Raw genomic sequence first — 5,267 nt, forward strand, 5'->3', positions numbered from 1 at the left:
AGGCCTATACCCCAAAGATATAAAATAAAAATAACATATGTTTACAAATATTTATAGCAGCTATTTTTGTTATAGCAAAGAACTAGAAGCTAAGAGGATGTCCATCAACTGGGGCAATAGCTGAACAAATTACAAATTGTGGCATGAAAAAGTAAAGGGATATTATTGCACAGCTGTTGTTTGTCCTTCATTTTCAAAGAGGACCAAGCATGTCACCAATGATATCTTGACTTGTGCTAAATTGGATCTGAAGGAGGCAGAGCTGCACAAAGTTGTCAGCCTCATTCATTCTTTCAGTCATTGAAGTCCAGTGGCAAGACAAATGTCAGGATGACTGGATATGGCACAGGATGTAGTGAATGACCTTGGCAGCTTTGATATCTGACCAAGGTCTAAGCTCTCCATGGCACCTACTTCAGTCACCTTCATGGCCATTGGAACAAATTGTTTCTGCCCATTTCACATGGGGGAAATCTTCAGATGCTTGCGGTAGATGTCCCCGTAACTCATGATGGGTTTGATACCTATAGGTTACCCTCAACCTGGTTTAGTCTGCCTGCCAAGATGATTTACTGGGGTGTAGTTGCTGTGCATTCTACAGCTTCTTGGAGACACAAGGGAGAGCTGAGTGCCAAGTAGACTCCAAAAGTGGATGAGCAGCCCTGAAAAGGAGATGGAAAGCCCTCACACCAGAGGTTCTAGATCTCCCTGAACACTCCCCATATCCCCATAGCTTCTTGAACAGTAAGAAATAAAGCAAAGGGAAGACTTATATGAACTGATGCAGAATGAAATGAGCAAAACCAGGAGAACAATGTGTGTAATGCACCACATTAAGCCACATACTAGATGCTTAATAAATATTTATTGATTGCTTGAACTCTGATCATTGTAAAGAGTAACCATGAATCCCAAAGACTTATGAGAAAGCATACTCCTCACTTCCTGACAGGAAGATGATCGACTCAAGGTTCAGAATGAGATGTATGTTTTTAGACATGGCCAACTATCATGGATGTGTTTTGTTTGATTGGCTATATTTGCTTAAAGGGTTTCATTTTTTTTTAATCCTGGGGAAAGAAATCTGGAAGGAAGTAGTGAAAAGTTTCCCTAATGGAAAAGGAAAGGAAGTAAGGTCATTGAAACTTTTTTCTTAATGCAGAGAACAGAAGGAAATGTAAGCAAGCAGGGAAACTTTGAAAGTTATGTGTTGAATTTATAATACTTATATATATTTTACATATTGATATATCATTTAATATTTTGATACAATTCTATGCTATATTTAAAAGGAAAAGCAAGCTGTGCGTAAAAGAGATTGGCAGTTTTATGTACAATCCTTTTCTATTCTATTTTGCATACAGAAGTGGTCATTTTATTGGGTGTTCATTAAATTTAGAATGGAAATAAAATAAGTTTAAGGATGAAATTAAGTTAAAAGTGAAGAGGAAGGGCAAGCAACCTCAAAATGACAAGTCGTGAATCACCATAGAATTTCCCTAGAAGTAGTAGAAAGATAGCTAATTTAGGGCAAGTCTTTGTTGGTTTGTTTTGAGAGTCTCCTAGGAGCCTGGTAGTAGGGACCTAATAAATGTTTGTTGAATTCAATTGAATTGCCCCCTCTCATCAGCCCCAACCTTGTATTTACTTCTCTGTAAATACAATAACCCTCCTCCCTCCTCCAGTAGGATGTAAGCTTCTTGAGGCCAGCTACAGTTATTAACTTTTGTCTTTGTATCTCCAACATCAGGCACTGTGCCCAGAACACGGTAGGTGTTAGCATTTGTTGAGCTGAAAGGACTAACATGTCTCTGATACCTAAAGCCCCCACTTCATAAGAACTCTGTGAGGTAGCTGGGCTCTGCTTAACTTCATTCTAAGCTTCCCTGAGTTCGCCGTCCCTTACAGAACAGTAATATTTCATTACATTCATGTTGTTTATAGAAGGGCAGGGACTAGCTTTTGCCTCTTTTTGTATCCCTTGCACTTAGCACAGTGCCTAGCACATAGCAGGCTCTTAATAAATGTTTGATTTTCCTTGGGACTGGACAAGATGAGAGGCATCCTGGCATGGTAGAATGGTGTAGGATTTGGAGCCCTGGAAACTTGGGTCACTTATAAGTTACCTTGGACAGGACCTCAGATGCCTCATTTGTAAAATGAAGGAGCTGGAGTAGACATTTTCCAAGATCTCTTCTAGTTCTAAATCTGTAGGGGCTAGCTTATGCTGGTCTTATGCAGGTCTGAAAAGGGCATGTCCTGAAATTTAAAATATCTATATTTTAAAATCCTAGACAGCAAAGCCACCTTCACCCTTAACCCCACTCCCAGTCACTGCCTGACTACAAGTTTGTGCCAGAGTCTGGACTGGAATTCATGACTTCAGGCTCCTAATTTCATCAAAGTAGGAAACCAAGGCAACCTAGCTGGTTCTAACTCCAGCTGCTGGAAAGCCCCAGGGTTAGGGATTTGGGCAATTATTTCACTTAGCCACACTCTTAGAGACCCACTCCAGAAGGGATAAGGGATGTTCTCTAGATACAGTTTGGCCTTAGGCATGGATTTTTGAAGTTCTGGTGCCTCCCCAGTGATTGGCTTAGCTCAGTTCTTATTATATACTTGGTGCTTAACAAATGTTTGTTGATTGATTTGATTTTCTGGAGACCCAAAGCCTGGAGAGCAGCTAAGGGCCTATCTTGTCTCACCCTGATTTTAGGACTATCCGGAACTGATGGTCATTGGGTTCTGCAGAGAAAAGTAAGCATGCAAGAGAATGGGAAATGGACCTAGCCAACTTCAGTGACCCAACTGTGTGGACCAGGAGATGTTTGGAGCTGGACCTCTACATTACCACTCTTCTGGAAATCACACTGCTCTCTTTCTAGGAGAAAAGACTTTGCACAACAACCAAAGGCAGCCTGGAAATTAAAGCACTCCATCCATAAAGGTCCATTTCATTGAGTTGAATGTGGCTTCATTCATTTGTTCATTCATCCATCCATTCATTCACTCACTCAGTAAACATTTTATTCAGTATCTTCATTGTGCTAGGCACTGAGGATACCAGGGCAGACGCCATCACCAACATAACAACAAATCCTGAAACTGTTCCTGCATTCTAGGCATTTACATATTCTGTTGGGATGGGGAGAGAGGAAAGGGAACCACCACACATATAAAGATTAGTCAATACAAAATCTATGCCAAATAAATACCTGTATCATGGTCGGGGGAGGTGACAACTAGGGGGATCAAGAGAGACTTCATGTAGGAGAAGGCTCTTGGAATGAAGATATGCATTTATTAAAAGAAAAAAGAAATGCAAAGAATAACCACAAAACAAACTAAACTGAATCATGCAAAAGTATCAAGTGCAAACTTGACCCCAAAGATGAGTTATGAGAGGCTACTCCTCCTTTTCCATCCCCCATTTTTGCTGAGGTAGACTGTCCATGGGTGTGAGACATTACACATAATGTCAGATTTCTTTTTTTTTTAATGTGTCAGTTGGCCTTGCTGATTTATAACTGGAAGGGACCTTAGAAATCATTTGGTCCAGAGATCTAGGGGATCCTGGGTCTATCTCTTTTTTTGGATAGATTTTAGGGGGTATGTGAACTTAGATGGGAAAAAGAAAGGAGGGAAGGAAGGAAAAAAGGAAGGAAGGAAGGAGAAACAGAAAAGAAAAGAAGAGGTTATCTAGCCCTAGCTCTTCATTTTAGAGTTCTGGCCCAGAGTAACTTGCCCAAAGTCACACTGCCTTAGGAGAGAGTGTCCCTCTCCACTTTGCCATGAATGCTTGGTATTGGGTTTAATGTCTTTTTTGAGAGAGACAGCAAGGACTTATAACAGTACTGAATGAGCAACATCCAAGGTAGGGCAATAGCAAAAGATCTAGAAAATCAAAGGAAGTAATGAAAAAAGTTGAGAAAGAAGGGGAATAGTACTTCCAGACCTGAGACCCTATTAGAAAGTAATAGTCATCAGAACAATTTGATATTGGTTTAAAAATAGGAAAGGAGATCAATAGAACAGACTAGACAAAGGAGAAAGAAAAGTAGAGGAACTCGACAACTGAGTAGTTGACAAACCTGAGAATAAATTACCTAGGAAAGAATCAGGAAAGTTCTAAGAACTTCTGGGAAAATTAGAAAGCAATTCGGAAAAAAAAAAAAACAAACAAAAAAAGAAAGACAGCAATTTGGCAAATATTAGGCTTAGACTAACATCTTACAACACATTTTGCAATAAATTCAAAATGGATATATGACCTGACTATTAATGGTGCATGATATTATACATGCAAAAATTGGAAGAGAAGCAAATCATATTTCACAGTTATGGGCAGAGGATACATTTTTATCCAAAGAGGGGAAAAGGGCAATTGCAAAGATAAAATAGATACTTTTAATTACATAAAATTGAATTGGTTTTTAACAAACAATAAATCTAGGATAAGAAGGTAAGTGGATGACTGAGGGAAAAACTTTTAATCCAATATCTTCAATTACAATTCACTATCTAAGATATTAAAACAACTCATAGAAATATGTAACAAAAGCCATTCCTAATGGAGAGGGGATCAAAAGATACAAATAGCTATCAAAAGAGAAGCAAACTATTAATAATTATAGGAAAGAATGCTCCAAATTACTAACAATAAGAGAGATACAAACGAAAGCAATCCACCAGAGAGTGAGTTGACAAAGGTGACAAAATACTGCTATAGTTAAGTTTGGAGTTAGAAAGAGAGAGACACCAATGCATTGTTGGTGGAACTATGAATTGGTCCAAGTATTCTGAAAAGCAATTTGGAATTATGTAAAGTGAATAACATGTCCGTACCCTTTGATTTGGAGATTCCACTGGTGTACCTATAACCCAATGAAGTAACTGACAAAGATGATGCCTCCAAATAGAACAAAATAATTATGGCTGCACTTTCAGCTATCTATTTTTCTATCTATCCATTCATTCGTGTATGCATCCATTTATTTATTTTTCATTCATCCACTTCAATTTGTCAATTCGTTCATTTATTTATTTCTTTTGTGGCAACAATGAAAATGCTTACCAATTAAGGAATTGCTATACAAATTGGGGTTCATTGAAGTAATGGAATATTACTGTGCTGTAAGGGAATGATGAACAAAATGAAAACAGAGAAACTTTAAATGAATGTGACTTATGTGAACTGAGGCAGAGTGAAGTAGAGAGAAACCTATGCACAAATTCAACAATGTAAGTGGAAAGAACAACGACCACAA

This window comes from Trichosurus vulpecula, chromosome 4 (genome assembly GCF_011100635.1).
Source record: "Trichosurus vulpecula isolate mTriVul1 chromosome 4, mTriVul1.pri, whole genome shotgun sequence".
In the NCBI taxonomy this organism is placed as follows: Eukaryota; Metazoa; Chordata; class Mammalia; order Diprotodontia; family Phalangeridae; genus Trichosurus; species Trichosurus vulpecula.